The following is an 18,270-nucleotide window of genomic DNA, read 5'->3' as shown; positions in this document are numbered from 1 at the left end:
GTCTTCTCGTCACCTCTACTTCATTATCTTCGGTCTCTGTCCACAGTCCCTGACTCACCTGAGATTTCTGTATCCCCCAATGTGTCTTTGACATGTGTCATGGAAGAATCCGTCAGCCAATGGCGTCTATACTTTGGCACTTCGGGTAAAGGAGTAAAAACAGAACGGACGTGCCCTATTCATGTTCGAGGTCAGCAAGGACCTTCGCTGCCTTTCCACAGAACAAAGGCACAACTGGACCAGTGAAATTGGGTGCTTTCTCCTCGCCCTGCCTGCCTTGCTGTGTCTTTCTCCTCCATTGGCCTCTTTCCTTTCCTTCTTCTGTCATGGTCTGAACATAGCTGGGGGCAAGAGAAAGAATTGAGGAGCTGAGATCTGGCAAATCAATCATCACTCATGCATTGATTGATGCCCTTCTGCATGCTGGGTGCTATGCTAGACAGTGCACCAAATTAGGGGACCTACCCTCTTTTAATTGAGGGGTGGTGGTTGTGTTCAATTGGGGAAGTAGCCAGCCTGCAAAATCTCCCGCTCCATCCTGGATTAAGTAAGATAGCCTGATGGAGGCACTGGGCAGATGTTGTGACATGGAAATGACAGAGCTGAGCCCCCGCCCTCGCTTTGTGCACCTCCTCAAGCCCCTCCCTTGCACTGAGGTGCCTGATGGTCAGAGATCCGTGCCAGGGAGCCAGGGCAGGCTCTGGGTTTGGAAATGCCTCTGCTGTATTCCCTAATCAGATCTCAGTCAGATAACAGCTCAGACCTGGGAACATGAGATTTTAATGTGAAATGAATAAGTACCCTGAGACTGAAGCTTGTCACTGCAGCGCATCTGGAATCACTTACAGCTGGGTAAATTCACTGGGAGCCGCAACTCAAGTGAACACGGAGTTTAAAAGGAGGCGCACAGTGCGTTCCTTTTAATGTCTAAACAATCTGATGTTGACAAGCCTTTCACATTAACCCCAAAGTGGCAAAGTTTAAACCCTTTATTATCCGATTCGGTTTGGCAAATCATTTAGAGGCTTAAGAGTTCATATTTACAGGGAAAAGGCCAATCTTTTTCTTTCTTTTTTTTTTTTTTCAAAGCAAGTGCCACTAATGCAAGCACATTTTTGTTTACTTAGAAGGTTTAAATGACCTGCATTAAGTCAGACTCAAGCTAGAGAAAGAAAGTTGATTTTTTTTCTAAGAAACCCCTAATCTCTTTTTAGAACACAAAAGGCATCAACATTCCAAACCCTGGAAACTATATCAGATTAACAAATAAGTAGAAAGAAATACAGGAAATCATTTCCAAATATTATTAGTCTTCAGTCGAAATATATTGTATCTTGGCAGCTAACACTAACTCTGTGTCATTTTCCTAAGGTTTTGCCCAGAACATTATGAGTGATTCTAAAGATGGTGAATGGTAGTTTGGATTCTATAGGGGACTACAAAATATTATGGAAGTTAGAAAGCTCGACAGTCGAGCACTGCTTAATAACCATCTATCAGACCTGTTGCCAAATTGGCAAAATTTTAGGGATCTCCATTATAACATGTGGAAGAACATGGAAAAAAGCTGCAAGTGGCTTTTGAGAACTATATTTAATAATAATTTAATAATTTTAACCACATCCTTTAAAAGCAATGAAGACATTTTAATGCATCTTCATAAAAAGCATGATGCAACAGAGTCAGATTTTTAATTTTCATTTGAAGAGAGTTTTTAATGTAATTCAATTTATTATTATTTTATTTTAAGGAAGACAAAAACCTAAGAACATGGCAACTCTGACTCATTCTGTGAAAGGAATCTCTTTGGAAATTTTTGGCATTGGTTTGAATCCTATCGAAGAAGCTTGTAAAGATTAACATTGCAGCATAATTTTAACCACAGCTGTTCATCCTTTAGATGTAATTTTTAACTTTCCTTTGGCAGCTGTGCAAATTCAGATCTGAATTCACCAGTCACCAGGTCTGCTTAAACAGAATTTTCAGATTCTGTGATGATTTTCTGTCTGTTAATCCTCCTCAGTAATTGTATGCACAATGCCAATTTCTACAACTCAGGATCAGTTTGAATTATGGAGAAGTGAAAACTTTTTTTTTTTAAATAGTGCTTGGAAATATAAAAATTCTACTCCTTTAACATGATCCTGCAGTTTTAAGTTAGGCAGACACAAAGAGGAAATAATCTTGGAATCTTATTTATATATCTTATTTATATAAAACTGTATAGCACAATTTTTTAAAAAGTGATATAAAGCAGGCTATTTCACACATTTCATTTAATAAAGCCAATGTATATGATCAGTACATTAATTACCCACAAAGCATATTACTTAATTTATGAATGCTTGGATGTCTATTTAACTCTATGACATTATTTAACCAGTAAAAATTTGCATCTGAATTTTATCATGAAGAAGTGATAAGGAAGGTCTCCGATTCTGCTTTCACTGTTTGCCTATGTAACATTATTTGCCTATGGCCCGTTTCCCTGAGATTGCTGATTCTGTACCAACTGTACTTTATCGACACTGAAACCTCTAAGGCCCTTTCAGTTTTGCATGATGTAAACTGCTGTAAAATTTGAAACATGTATCGTTTCTTTCATTTTCCCCTGTAGTCTCTGCTCACAGGATTGAGCAGAAGATGTGATTTTCAGTTCAGTGCAGTAGTTCCTGTGTTAACAGAAGCTTCTGAGACTGGGATGTAAAGTTTTGTTTTATTATAACTCGGGTGCCTGGTGTTTAAGGAATGGGATTTAGAGCTGAGTCTGGAACTACTATAACCTCGCAGTCTCTCTGATTAGTCCATTTGTTTTGTATTTCTGGTAGAAAACAACAACAGCAACAAAAAAAGGTAATTCTAATTTGAGAAATTGGTGTCAGCTAGTATAACTAGAGGGGCGGAGTGGCCGGTAGTGGATTGTTCTGGATGAACTATCAGGGATCTTCTGGGAATACTGGTGCCTTGACCCCGATGGCCCTCAAAGTGCTGAGTGTGGAAAATGGGAAGTCTCCCCGGACCTCAAACTTCACAAGATGTCAGAAAAATGCAGTTCTAGAAAAACTGTGTTTTTTGGCTGGAGTGGGAGTGGAGAGTGGAGCGGTGGTGGGAAGGTGGGCAGGGGCTCATGAGAATTTGCAATCCAAAACCTACTTACTTTACTGTGAATATATTTGTGCGTTGTTAGAAAAGTCATATTGATTAAACATGTTTATTTTTAATCATATAGTTGGATAGCAAAATTCTAACTTAGCTATTTGTTTAGTCCGTGTCCTGTAAAAAGTTAAAGCAAGATTATTTATTTTCTGGCTCTAGGCCTCTTACTAATCTCCAAATCAGGGATTTCCCCAGATTTAAGGGTGGAGCTTTTTTATTCTGATGCCTAGATTTCTCTCGTGGTGTTCTCAGCTCATACTAAGTATAAAGGGATGCATTGGACTTTGATCAAATCTCTCATTTGCTCTTGCTTTCTGGTGCTGGACAGGTCTGCAGAATGAAGTCACTGTGGCCCAGAGCAGGAGCAGTGTGACCGGAAGTCAGTGGGAGGTGCCCGCAGGAGCACGGCCTGGGGAGGGGTCGGGTCCGTCCTGGCCACTGCAGCTGGGACCTGGGCCAGGTCACCTGGGTGCTAGTGAGCTCATTGGTAAAATTGGAGTTTGACGGGTGATTTCAGCTGCCTCTTCCCAATCTTTAGCAAGAATTGAAAAATCTATCATTCTCCCCTGAGTACCAGACAGAGATGTGGTCCTCGGTCCTCACATTCTTTGGTAAGGAATGGAAAACTTCACTGGCCTCAAGACATAAAGCAAGCTAACCAATCTGCATTGAGGATGGAAATATAGTGGTTTGAGAGTTTAAAGACAATTTGCTTAGTGGGAATATAGCAGGCATTTAAAAAAAAAGTTATATATGGTAGAGAAATGATTTTCTGGACCTTTGGAATAACACCCCCTCCTAAGTAAATTTTCATTGGGAAGTCAAAATATTGCCTAACAAAAACAGTAGCTGCTGTGCACTCAAGCCAGTAAAAGTCAGAAGGAGAAAATTCTGCCCCTTAGGAGGTAAACAGGATCTAGATTAGAACAGTATCAAAAGTATTTAAAATGTGGAATTAATAGTCTATTTAGGGCACTAATGTGGGGAAAGGTGGAGAAAGCCACTTAACTAAAAAAGGATGGAATGCGTATTTTAAAATCCACAAATGCTTTTACCTTTTTTTAAAAAGTCTGCCCAAGTTCATATTTACCTGAGAGACCAATTGGCATCGAAGGACGTCCTGGGTCTCACAGGTAAATAACAAATGCTTTGCAGACCGCCTAATTGTGTTCCATACCCTGGTAGCTGTGGGCCTCATGGGTACATGGTATGCTATGGAAACGCCACGAAAAGAGGAACTCAAGATGTGCCTTCAGCTGGCACATAAAGTGGAGCCCAGGAAGGAGAGGGAATCACCCACCCCTGCAGGTGGAAAGGGAGAGAACAGATCAGGCTCAAACATGATTCATGAAAAAGGTGATTAAAAATATGCCAGTATTGCATTCTATTAATATTGTATCTGTTTATTTTTCTGGAAAAAAAAAATCTCCCAATCATTTAAAATGTGCACACTTCTGGAGCCTGTGAATTTGCACATCCTGCACACTTTGGCTCCTTCCCTGCACACGCATCCTTCTGGTGTGCCCCTCTGGTGTCCACCCTTGGACTGGCTCTACCTCCATGTTGTATGACCTTGAACTTTGAGCAAATGATTGTACCTCTCTGGCCTCCTTTGTGTCCATCCAAAGGGGACTGGGGGAGGTTTCCCTAGTCTCTTAAACCCTTTCCAGCTCTGACATTTTGTGAATTAATCCACAATTCTGTGTCAAAAGCATTATGTGCCATGAGAAACGCTCCTGTGCTCTTCAGGGGGGTGAGCATTTAACCCTCCCAAACTGTGCTCCTCCCATTCTCAAATTACCTCCAAATCATCCCCCAAGGAATGCACTGTTGGGGAGAGTCAGAGGGAGCTTTTCTGACCAAAGGAAATGGCTGGTATCCCTTCAATTCCTGGTCTTGGATGGACGGGGGGGGGGGGGGGGGGGGGGGGGGGGGGGGGGGGGGGGGGGGGGGGTCTGTGTTTTTCGGCTCCTCCTCAGGCCCCATTAGAAGGAAAAAACCATGCGCTTCCTGGCTCACCTCACCCCTTATTTGTGCAGGCAGAGCCTTTCCCTCACACTGGGGCAGAACAGCCGCTGCGTCCTCGCTGCTCTGCATCCTTGGCCCTTGTCAGCTGCAGCCTGCTCCGCCACCCTCTCGCGGAGCACTAACCTTTTGATTTAACTTTATTTGCCACAGCAGGACTATCACCAAAAAGGGAACAATACGCCCTCGCCATCTGGCTCTGGCCGCCCCAGGCCCCTGGCGCAGCACAGCCCAGGGTCCTCCGAGGGGACTGTGAGAGGCGGCTGCGTTCCCACCAGCCTCACTAGACGGGTGTCCTGTTTTTGTTTTTTTGCAAATCAACCTTTTAAAATCCAGATACAGGCTACAGCCAGTGACTCAGAAAACCATAAATAATACAGCAGGCTTTGCTGGAGGGGGGGCAGGGGAACACAAAAGCCAAAAAGGTGTATCTATCACTATACACAGCCTGTAACAAGTTGAAGATACTTTTTTCCCCCCATGACCCTTAAGCAAGTATGACAGGCATTAACCCATCAATATTAGTGAGTGATTTAAAATACCAACCAACATTTGCCTGCAATAATTTCTGTTGTAAACGACTCCTTCTGGGCCCTCCTACCAATAATTCAGTGCTCATAAATCAGAACTCAGAGGGTGTTGCTTCTCTTTTGCCCGGGGCAATTCTTGGAGTCTTTTTTTTTTTTTTTTTTTTTTTTTAGGGGGGTCTGGAATCCATTCACATTGTATTTCTCTCTTCCTCCTGCTGCCATCTTCACACGGGACATTTAGAGAGAACACACATCTGCAAAATGAGACCGAACTCTGTGCTCTGGTCTGCCTTGCCTGGCTTCCTTTATCATCACTTTTCCTGGACACATTGCCAAGGAATTAATAAACTGGCTTCTGGTGGAGGGAATTCTATCTCGATCCTTCCACATTAGCCAGCAGGGTTGGAAGGGCCACACCAAGGTGGAGATTTCAGTTTAGGTGAGGATGATGAAAGGTGGGATTTCAAATGGCAGGAGAGAGGTGGTCAGCAAATCAGGAGTAAGGGGAACAGGCACAGGGGAAGCAGTTGACAATACAAAGTTCTGGATTTGTAATAATACAGGTACCAACCTTGCCAGGACCTGCAGACCTCATTTCTGCAACCTGCATCCTTCTGGGCCACAGACTTGCCACTAAGTATAATACCCACTTCAAGAAAGGTAATTTCTTTAGAGTTAAAAGATTTATTAGGGGAGCCTGATGAGTGTGGAGGGGGGTGTTGGGGAGAGATTGAGACCCATCTGGTTTGTTGTGGGTCTTTTTTTATTAGAAGAGAGAAAAAAATCGCTCTGTGGGTTCATATGTCTAAGGAGAGCTCAATTAAAGTTATTTGCTGGAGCTTAAAATATGCCCGCACCTGCTTCAGCGCCAGGCTCCGAGACCGACATGTACTCCCAGAAGGCGGAGCAGATGAAGGCTCCTGTCGAGGCAAATGGAAGAGCAGGGGACTGCGTTTTACTTAGACTTTGGTGCCACCCTAGATGGGAAAGTCAGCAGTCAAATTGGCGGCAACTGCTTGGTTTACCTGAAAGTGAAGCAAGTCGTTGACACCCCCACCCCAGTTTCCAAGCGTTCTCTTCTGCGAGCTGATCCCAAAGACTAGAGCCAGAAGAGGGTGGTGCAGATGGGACGTCGTTATCTTACCCATCTCACCTTTGTGTGGCTGCTTCCTTCCTGATAATAAGATCCCCAAATCCATTTTAAAAGTCTGTGTGTGCATAATTTATAATAATGGCCAACATTTGTTGAGTACCTCACCTTACTGAATTTTTGCCACAACTCTAAGAAATAGGTACTGTCATCATCTAAGCTAAACAGATGAGGAAATCTCTACAGGAGAGGTGAAATTACTTTCCTGTGGTTACTCAGCAACCCAGATGCATCTGATTTCCAAACCTGAGCCTTAATAAATAAGACTCACGGGTGACAAAAAAACTCCCAAATAGTAGGATGGCGACATGGATTTACTGTGTCCGAAGTTCCATTCTGCTTAACCAAGAATACTTTCATTTAAAATTTCTTTTGCCTTTTAAAAGTCTCAGTTTAGAACCCATCTCCCAGCATGGATGCCCTGCACCCACCAGGAAAAAGCCCAGGCCTGGTAGGGTTCGGGGGATCTGCAGGCCCAGCGCCCTGCCCTCAGAAGCCTGGGGAGACAGATCACCAGAGACCAGAGTCTCATCTGGCCTCCACATTCTGAAGTAGGTGATCGATTTTAGAGCTTCTTTCTAGCTCACACCCCTCGATGGATTCCTTTACCCCAGGCCAGGCTGCCCACCAGAAGCACAGCCAGCTGTAGCGACCCTGGAGCAATTCACATGTGGGATGGAGAGGATTTCATTACCTTCAAGCAACGGATTTGGTTGACTATTCTTAAATATTAAATAACTTAAATATTCTTGGGTGATTCTTGATTCTCCAAGGTTTGATTTGGAGATGTGTCCAGAGGAGGAGTCTCTGATACAGGGAGAATACATAAGCCAGTGATGTTAATCTCCCTGCGAAGAGGACTTTTAAATTGTATGACTCACTGATTTTAGTTTTTTTAAAGATTTTTAAAATTCGGGCCTCACTGGTGGCGCAAGGGCTTAGTACCACATGATGAAGCAATCCTCAGTCTCTGCAGCACGAGTTTGAGCCCCAGCCTGCCAGGGAGCAACACACATAGCGCAGAAGACCTCTCCTGTCTCAACCTGCTGCTCCCCTCAGCAGCGTATTTCAGTCCATCTGCCTGTTCTGCTCCCCGCTTTGTTTCTGGTGAATCCTCTCACCGCCCCCTGCATCTCTTGCCTGTACCCCATTGCTTGTATGCATAAATAAATAAATCTTAAATAAGAAACAAAAGATTTTTAAAATTTATTTATGCATACAAGCACTGGGGTGTAGGCTAGAGGTGTGGGGGTTGAGAGGATTCACCAGGGACAGAGTGGGGAGCAGAAGAGGCAGATCTACTGAAATACACTGCTGAGGGGAGCAGCAGGCGAGACAGGAGAGGTCTGCTGCACCATGTGGGTTAGCTCCCTAGCTGGGGATTGAACTCCTGTCACAGTGGCTAATGATAACCTGATAGTGCTAACTTTAACCCCTGTGCCACCAGGGAGGCCCGATTCACTGATTTTTAAGTAGCTCTCACGTGCCCCTTCTTTCCCTGAATAGCCTATGTATTTGCAGCTCATACATATATTTTAAAAAGACTTTTGTCCTGATTCTCTCAGTTAAGATACACAGTGTAAGCACACTCTTTGTGTATGCACACAGTGAGTTTACAAGCTATGTGTGTGCACATCGAGAGTGCACACAGTGTTTGGTGCTCACAGAGCCGCCTCATTTAATCTTCACAGTAACACACCTATGTGCTGGCTCTCTCGTTGCCCATACTTTACATGTGAGTACACTAAAGCTTAGAGAAATTAAGACGTGTGCTCAAGGTAGTAAGTGGTGGAGCAGGACTCAAACCCAGGTAGTCTGACTCCAGAGCTTCAGCTTGAATCATTATTCTGCTGCCTTTCATAGGAAGTGGGTGACAATCTAAGCCATTGAATGTTCCCTCTTGTCCCTAGCACACATACAAAATGTTCCAATGTCCCAACTCTATTCAAAAAAGCGTTGTGTTCTCTGTTTCACTTTTAAGCCCTAACTAGAGTCCCAAGTTCTTGCCTCTAGCTTTTGTCCTTAGCAATGATTTAATAAATATATAACATCTTTTCATTTCCAGCCTCCACTCTATGTCAACTCCCACCCAGCAATGTGCTGTGGGCACTATTATTCTGAGAAACCTAAATGATCCTCCTCCAATATATAGATTCATCTGCGTATTTTCTTGCATCATTACTGAAGATGAATTTATTGATTAGCCTCTTCCCCATCTGTTGGAGGTATATCTGCTACAGCATATCCATTAGTATTTCTCCCATCTATTGTTGATATTGGCTTAAGAAATTATATCTACTCAGGGTGATGTCTGGGCAGGCCATCGCCTGACAGTCCAGGCTACAGAAAATGATCTCTGGCCAATAACACACCAGGAAGGGCAGCAAAGCTCATTGAAGCCTTGCTGTATTGGTCTAGAGAATCTCCTTGTCATCTAGTACGCAGCAACATGCTCACTGTCCAAATTTACCTTGTTTTATTGACTCTGTTATCACCCAAATGGCAAGAAGCTGGAGCAACAGTGGAGGGCAGCTCAGTCTCACGTAGGAACATAGAGGAGATGGAACAAGGCAACTTTTCATCAGGATGTGGAGCAGGAACACAGGTTTATTCATAAAGACAGTTTCAAAACCTCTACCTCATTCATACCTTACTTACATAATGAAACATCAGCCCACTTCCCTGTAATTTACAGCAAACCTCTCAGATTGCAATTACCTTCTGGAAATTACTGTTCCCTTTCTTTCTGCCTAGATCGAAGTTTTATTGTTGTTTGTTAAACATGATGGTAAGGGCAGAGTCCAGGAAGTGATTTCCTTTGTGGCCCAGAGTCTCCTAGGGACTCTAGTTGCTGGAGCTGGAGTGGGAAGAGTGTGGAGGGAAAGCTGTGGCCTCCACCTCATCGCTGCACCTGCCTTTCTGCATCTCCCTGGGACCAGGGACATATTACTACATGTTTTTATGTTGCCAGGTACTAATAAAATTCTCCAGAACTGATGTAGCTCCTTTGTGATTTGAAAAGAGTTCTAAAGGCCTCAGGATTTGCACAAAGATTCTCTTTCTTCTTGAGAAGGACACAGCCTGATCTATTGTGTGGTAGAAAATGTCCATGTGTGGGTGGCTGGGAGTTCCTCACCCCTGTTCCTCCGTGGCTTCTCTCACCATGCATTGTTTCTGCATACCCCCAAAGACCTTCCTCCCCAGCTAGTCATTCTTGAGCGAGTCACTCTGTGTCCACCCAGCGCACTGGCCAGCACTTGGCTAATGTCCTGCCAGAGGGAGTCACCCCTAGCCTGCTCTGGGGCAGAAGTGACCTCTGACTTCCTTTCTGTTATACTGGGCATTTGCCCTTGTGGTAAATCCTTTCCACATCCTCCACCTGGGGAATGAGGCAACAGGCACAAGAAATGACTTTAGGCTCTTCACTGAGTTTGTGGTTGGAATGGGGAAGGAGGTGAGGACTTAATCAGGCACTCTAATGTCCTCTGGTGGCCTGTGTAGCAGTTGTCTCTGTTCTAAGTCAGAAGAGTAAGGCTCAGGCTGCCCAGGAGTATAAGTAAGTGCCACCACTGGTGTCTGTCCTCTTTAGCTGGAAGTTGACACATAGGCTTTCTCCCTGGGTGCGCACCCAAGTTCAAGGCATTCACTTTTCACTTCATGTGTTATTTTTGGCAACTGAGGAAAATAAATAGAGCGCTCACTCTCAAAGGCAGTAACATTTCCATGCACACTAGAGCTACCCAGCATTGCCCTTGTCGGTGAGCTAGCCGAGATCAAAAGCCCAGAGAATCTGCATATAAGCAAAGCAATAGAAGACAAGATCTGTCAGTGAGCACTTTTAATGTTGCTTAACAAAATATGTTACACTAAATCTTTATAGACTGAATAAGCACTCTAAGTTCCAACAAAATAAACCAAAGTAAACATCGTTCTTATGGGAAATAAAATTCCATGTGGTTAGTGGAAGGACTGTGATTAATTCAGTGGCAATGAAAAGACCATGAACATATAGTAAGGTTATTGACTCTGAGAAACAATTTAATATCTGATATCTGAGATATATATATATATATATATACATATATATTTTAATACCAAATGATGGTTGGTGGGAGAGAACAGTATGTTTCTCATCTTTAATTATGAATTAATGTACTGATGCCTTGGTATCTAGGTATCATCACTCCATCAATTATTGATACTGACCTCACTATAGAAATCAGTAAGGAAAACAGTGATGAAAAGCAGCATTGTGGAGATGAGGACCCAGTTTCTATGAAAGTCCACGTGTGCGTGCATGTGCATGTGCGTGTGCATGTGTGTACAACTCAATTTACCTTTACAACCATTATCTACTGAACTGGAGATTTCTCTCTTGGACTGCAGCCTTGACCAAAGTGCATGCTTTCTTAATGTGCATTTTAACGTTAAATGATTTTTAATATTCTACATATGGTTTCATGGTTTTAAGTCTCCTCTCTGGGAATGAACAGGGCTGTGGTATTATGATGAATAGTGGATTGTGTCCAGGACACCCACTTACTTCCCTACGTATCAAACATGTGGCGCTCCCATTAAACATGGGGCTGTCTCTAGAGATTACAGTTGTCCTATCTAATCCAGTCCTGTTTTGTTCCCTCAGCCGGATTGAGAAGGATACATTGTTCTCATGCATTCTTCTTTTAATTAAATGCAGTAGATATGTCACGTCCATGAAATATTCCAGGTCTGTTTTCACATCTGTGGACATTTTCTCCTCCTCTACTTCCATTTGGCTTCTTGGACGGAAAACCAACTTTAAATGTATACTTGGATTAATTGATTGGTGGTCTGCAATTTGCCAGGGCAGCTTAGATATGATTTTAATTTTTTGTTCCTAATTGTAACAAAATGTTCCCCTGCTGCTCTTTGCAGATACTTACCAAACCCTCCTCACCCACATCCGATGGTAGGTTTGAATATGGTCTTTTCATTGACATTTGTTCATCCAAGCTCACTTTCTCTTCCACTCGTGCTGGGCTTTGCAAGAAAACCTTTAGGTGTGGATGTATGCTTGTGTGTGTTTTAAATTTTAATTGCTGGGAGTGATTTTCTAATTGATCCTATTGATACAAAGTACTGTCAAGAAGCTTCTATGTACATAGCACTTCATCACCAGTACAGAAACCTGATATCTCGTAAAATTCTCCATTCAATTATAATTTTAAAATACTGGAGTAAACTCATAGCAATTCACAAGAGGCTAAACTAGAGCCCCATTAGAAGGGTACTACAAGTAAACATTATTAATTATAAAAAATTGCCTAAATTAGATTTTTTTCACACCTGCTTCTTGCTTAATTAGCTAGCAATCCACATATTCCATTCAGTTGAACTCTTACTATTTATTCAAGCATACTTGACATTAACATACTGTTTGATGTTTGATATCCTCAGTTTTAATTTAACCACATGACAACAAATGGTGTTTATGAAATACCAGTGAGCTGGAAAAATATCCTGTGTTGGAGTCACACATGGGACTGAATAGAGAATTTTTCTTTAGGAAGAGCTTGAAGGCAATAAGAAAACAAGCCTCATTTTCTTTAGTTTTTCTGTGATTTTATCTCTATTCTGTATCATACCCTTTAAGAGCACTTTGGAGGATCCTAAAAGACAAAGGTTATGATTCAAAATATCCTTGACAACATTAATGTTAGAAAAAGTGCTGTTCACATGTTGGGCACCTGGGAAGAATTTTACAGAGCTGCCTTCTCATGACAGGGCCAGATCCTACTCATTCTTTGGGGATTAAAATGGAGAGCAGGGACATGAAGATTTTATGGGTAATGGGACCTATCAGTGTCAGGAAGGATGAAAATGAGGGTGTTGAGGCTAAAGGCTGGAAGTCTGGGCCTTCATCAGATTAAGTAACATCAGCCATGTTACTTAAGCCAAGGGAACCAGGTGATTTCTTCCAAAGGAGACCTGGAACTAAGCATCTCCCTTGATACCGTTACACCTGAGAGCTCAAAATCATGACCTTAAAAGGGATATAACCAACAAAAACGGGATCGCCAAGTTCAAAGTAATCCTGCCAACAAAGTCGCTGAACCTGTGACTCCAAGTCTCCTGTGTTTAATTGGATTTGTTCTTTATACTTTCCCCCTGCTTTTCCAAAGCCACGTGAGGGAGTTCTGGTTGTGATTCCTGTCAGCCACTTTGTAATATGAGTGCCTGGCAATCTAGTGATGAAACTCAACACAGAAAATTCCCTGGGCCAAGAGACAAAAGAAAAAATTGTCTCCATAATGTATTGATTCTGACTAATGACATCACTTGTTGTAGGGGATTCAGACTGATAACTACTGGCTTGTCTCCAGTAAGACACCATTTTACATCTGACTCTGATCAAACTGTCTGTAAATCATTTTTAACTTGGGTCTTGTAGATTTTGTGTTCACACCACGAAACTATTGCTTGGGTTTGACATCATTATTCTTCACTGGGCTGTCTTTGTTTAAGAGCCACTTAAGATTTTTGGCTGCTGGTGAATAGAGAAGCTTGTTAGCTGAGGAAAACATGTTGATGTCATACACTTGCAGGATTTTTTTGGAGGGTCAGGCTGTGTGAATCCAAGAAAGTGTGTGGTGTTAACCGTGATGGATGGACAGCCTTAGGTTCAGGGGCTAAAGTCAGATATGTCTGGTTAATAGAGGCTGATCCGAAAGAGTTGCCCTCTCTCGGGACTTAGCATATTTACTAATTCTTATTTTTCTAGAGGGGCCTATTAGCCTGGGACTAGCTTGTTATCCAAGAACACCCTTTCACAACTGGGGTCCAGGTGTAACAGAGAGCCACCACCACCAATACTCCACTTATATTGCTTACAGTCCTCTAGGACATGTGTCTTGCCTAAGGTTTGGAATCAAGATTTAGACCACCTTCTTGTTTCTTTGTTGTGCACTTCAGGTATAGAAACAGGTTAGCTCACAATATATATTTGATTGGAGCAGACAACAAATAGGATTTGCGTTTGGGATTAGGAGTGAAACCCCCCCCCCCTTTATTGTGCTGAAATTTGATAACTCCAGTGAATTTGTATTTCTTACACCCAGGTCAGGGGGCAATAGATGAAAGGCCATTTTAGAATCATAGAAAATATGGTTTATTTTATATGTTTGCTCAGGGAAGTTTGGAGAGGTGGTGATCTACAGAGGGCTAACAAACCATGAGTTTTTAACTTTATAAGAATAAAGTGAGTGCATTTTTCATCTGCTCATCAATGGCAGAACACACACCTACAGCAGTTCACCTGCATCCATTTTCAGCTGTACACTCCCTGGTGCATGGGTGCCTTCCTAAATACTAATTACTCTTTTCTGTTCAAAAAGTTTAGAAAAGCCATCATAATGAGGGGAGTCTCCATGTTGTTGATTCCTCCAAATGTCTCATAAACAGCAAATTATAAAATCTATTTTAATTTCTCCAGGGAAATTGAATTCCCATCCCTTAAGTTTAAATTTTAAACTTTCTCTATGGAAAGTTTCAAACTCACATGAAAGTGGAGGAGATAATATGATGAATCTTCATGGACCATGTCACCCAATCTTGTTTCATACATACTCCAGTTTTTTCTAATTTAATTGTAATTTTCTGCTATTTTTCTTTTTAGTATGTAAAGTACAATAGGGTATTCACATACACACCTTGACTCTACCATATGCCATACATATAATGAGGTTTGGGGTTGTATATGTCAGTAGCATTATCCTCACCGATAATTTTAAGAGTATAAAACTGGGGAGCTGAAGTAGATGGAGAAGACAGCTTTAAGTAGTTTTACATTCTAATTTTCTGAAGAATCTTCACTGGCGGAAGATCAATTCTGATCAATCGAATAACTCCCTCTATTGATGATGCTTTAGAGAAGAAACAGTGTCCAAGAGTAAAGGTCTTGGATATGCAAACCACTTTCAGGGGACCATACCTTCTCTCACTGATTCAGCCAGTGTCATGAGCATCAGCAGGTACCCCCCTGCAAAGCAGAAAATTTACAATAAATTGAACTTTTCCCGTGGTGTCCATGTTGACTACAGATATAACAAATGGCACCCCCCCCACCAATTTCAATTGCTCGTTCATTTATTACACTGAGGAGATCTGATGGCTATTTACTTTGGCCATCTATTTGTTTATTTGTAGGGGAAGTGTATTTTCAGAGGCAGTGGTTTGCTTTGCCTTCCATTGTTGGAACAACGGGCAACACTGCTTATTTTACAAGCTTGCTTCAGGGATCCTGTGCCATCTGTGAGGAGAACCACAGCTTGCCCTGAGGTGCAGATTGGTGCTTCCAGTTGAAGTCCCATTTCTTTAAAAACAGACTGTCCATGTGTTGATAGACTTTCCTTCGCTCAGTAACTCCATTGAGAACATATTATTGTGTGCGTCTGCGCCACGGAACGAGGGCTGAATCTGCCTGTCAGGGTGTGGAGGCCCCAGGGCTGAGGGACAGAGTGAGAGTGGATGGTTATAGTCCCTGGGTGGCCAGTGAATTTCTCCGCAGTCCTCCTACCTCAGACACTTGAAGTTCAGTGCTTCTGGTTAGTAAACGGGTTCAAGAGTAGCCCTACCAGAAACCAGGAAAGTCAAATGGGCTGGGATTTGGATCATTTGTGTTTCTTTTGTCCTAAACCTGCCCTTCGGTACAGCCCTGTATTCTTGGTTCTCATCTGCAGAGTGGACCACTGTTACCTAATTCTTGTTCTAGTTTTTGAGATATGACACGTCTCTCTCTCTTAAAAAAATCTGTGAAATGCTTCCAGGCCTTCATATTAAATTACCTGAGAAACTACTGGCCTGTTTTGGTCATGAGGATAACCCAACTCAGCTACACTGAAAGAATGACTTTGCTCTTAAAATGTGAATAAAGTAAATTGACACAAAAGTAATGATTCGGAGGCACCACTGTGTCTACCACCTTGAGAGAAGGCACCTTCCCTCTGCTCTCCTGAGAAGTGATATTGTTGCTGTGAGGGCTGGGGAAGAGAGAGTCTGAGAACATTTCAGACTTGGTGGGATGGCAGTTTCCTCCTGGACACAAAATGTCCTACTGTAGTTTCAGCCAAGGCAGGCATCATAGGAGAACCTTATATCACGAGGCCTCAGAGGCCTCAGTGTGGGATTCCAGGGAAACTGCTCCTCAATTTTGGGTCTGCGGCAGAGAAATGGGGGGGGGGGGCTGCCAGGAGTGGCCATCCTCCTTTAAGTATTTGTGACAACTGATGGTTTTCTTTTCTTGCTGCTTCTGAGATGTCCTCGTGCCTGCCTTCTAACGCTTCCATTTGGATGCTGCGTTTCAGATGGGGCTGTGAGATGTAATTTTAGGTTGTGAAACCCAGAGGGAAAGGAAGGAGAGCAGAACTTGAGGAACAGAGATCCTGGGACTTGGGGGCAGAGATATCTGTGGTGATGGTGGAAGGAAAGACAGCTATGGATTTAAGAAGAACAAAATGCAAACAAAACAAAACCCTCCCCAAAACAACAGACTAGAATTTTCTTCCACTCTGGTAAGAAAAATGTCTATTACCTTTCCATACTGCAATTTATTTGCTTATAAAAGAATATTTTAAACATGAGTTGTTCCCATTGGAAGCCAAAAAATCCACCTTGGGTTTGCAGAACAATTTCAACAAATCCCTGAACCCAAGAAATACTGAGCATCTTTCCTCCTCCTGGCACTGTCTTCTTTGTCCTTTTACTTTGCCTCACTTGATGAGGCTCCCAAGGGCGCGGCCCCCCCACTGTTAAGCACGGGTGGAGGCGGACCATGCGCTCAGAGTCGGGGAAACAGAACTTCCAGACCTGATTTTATTTTATTTTTCCTCCCAGAAAAGAGATGGAAAGAGGCTACTTCAGATTCTACTGAAGTAATAATAAAACTAGACCTACTGGGTCACCATATGTGGGAAAAGTTCTCTTGGGCCTTAGTGTACACACTCTGGGAGGGAAACAAAGAACGGGAAAGAAGCAGTCCTATTGGCAACTGTTGTTAGGTAGTGTAAACAATGGCCAGTCACTGGCATGGAGTGGAGGCTCAGATTCCAATAGCACTCGATGGGGAGCCTTCCTTAAAAAATTAGAAGAAGCTGGGCTGGAGCTGGTCCATGCTGGGAATGGCAGAAGAAGCAAAAACAAGAGTAAATGAATGGAAATTAAGCAGCAGGAAATGGGGATTTGGCACAAAGTTGGAATTTGAAACTGCAGAGAGGTGTCAGTGATAAGGTTGTATAGAGTTTCTGGCCAAAAAAAGAGAGAGAGCAGGAATGCAGATGTGTTCATTGAATAAAGTGCAGTTGGAGAAGGGGGCAGGAAGAAAAAAAATGCTGGGGAAATCATAATGAGCAGAGGTGCATTTGTGTTTAGCAAAGCTTTAAAAATTATTCTCCCTGCATGTCTGGATGAAATTACAGGTTGGTTCAGATTGTTCCAATCTACGGGGGAGATTAAGGGAGCGTTTATTTACTTTTACCTTTTCCTGCTGCGGGTGGACTGGCTGTTTCTGCCAGGAGACTCACTGGTGCTGGGGAGGCTGGACCCAGGTACAAGTGACCAGCTGGCGTTTGCTGTTTAGTTAGAAGGGACTGGGGCATTTCTGAAGAGGCGGAATCACCGTGCTGGCTCGTGATCCCTGTGGGGGCTCCTAGGAAGTCAGACAGCAAGACAGCCTCACCCTCTCTCAAACCAACTTCTCCGCTGGCTGAGGGGACAGCCCGGTTGCTTTGTTTCTGCTCCTCTTCCTCACCCCACCTAGCAGTCTCCTCTTTGGCTGTAGGCAGAACTTGAGTTACAGGACAGTCTTTGAGTTTAATGCTGTCTTATTTGGCTTAACTAACAGGAAGGCTGGAGTGGGCCTCTGTGTTTGTACCCGATCCCCTCTATTTCTTTTCCAGCCTTGAGTGTAGTTAAGTAATGTGAGGGGCCCAGCCAAATCCTGGAGTTCTGTAGGCGGCGGGGATGGGAGGCAGCGGGAGCTGAGAGGGCAGAAGTGGGAAAGTCATTGGCTCCAGCTAGGAGTGGGACACTGGACAGACACTTTGCCATCCTGAGATGTGGGTTTCTCATTCTCCCCTCAGAAGATAATCATGAGTCAGTGTATTCAGAGCCCTTGGTTAGATGATCGTGAGGAAATATGCCCAAAAGTGTTTTGCAGAATATCCTGTGTGCTCTCATAGAAGGTACCATCATCCTCATCCGTGGGCCACCACCTGTGAAATGACAGTTTTAGCAAAGGTGGGTTCCAGTCATGAGGCAGGGAAAGGAGCCTGGCCGCAAAACCCCCAGCACCATCTTTCTTTCAAAGAGTGAAAAGTGAGTACTTCTTGATGTGTCCTCTGACCTCCCTGTCTCATGTTTGAAGAGTAATGTAAG

At 43.1% G+C, this 18,270-nt stretch overlaps 1 protein-coding gene across 1 annotated transcript in view; it reads left to right on the top strand.

The window, feature by feature from the left end:
• EBF2 (EBF transcription factor 2) overlaps positions 1–18,270 on the top strand; it is a gene marked incomplete at its 3' end in the record, with an annotated part of 179,035 nt that overhangs the window by 65,500 nt on the left and 95,265 nt on the right. The gene's annotated exons all lie outside the window — the stretch shown is intronic.

Source organism: Talpa europaea (assembly GCF_964194135.1).
Source record: "Talpa europaea genome assembly, chromosome: 10".
Lineage (NCBI taxonomy): Eukaryota > Metazoa > Chordata > Mammalia > Eulipotyphla > Talpidae > Talpa > Talpa europaea.
The sequence above is the reverse complement of the archived record's forward strand: the minus strand, read 5'-3'. Positions and strand labels throughout refer to the sequence as shown.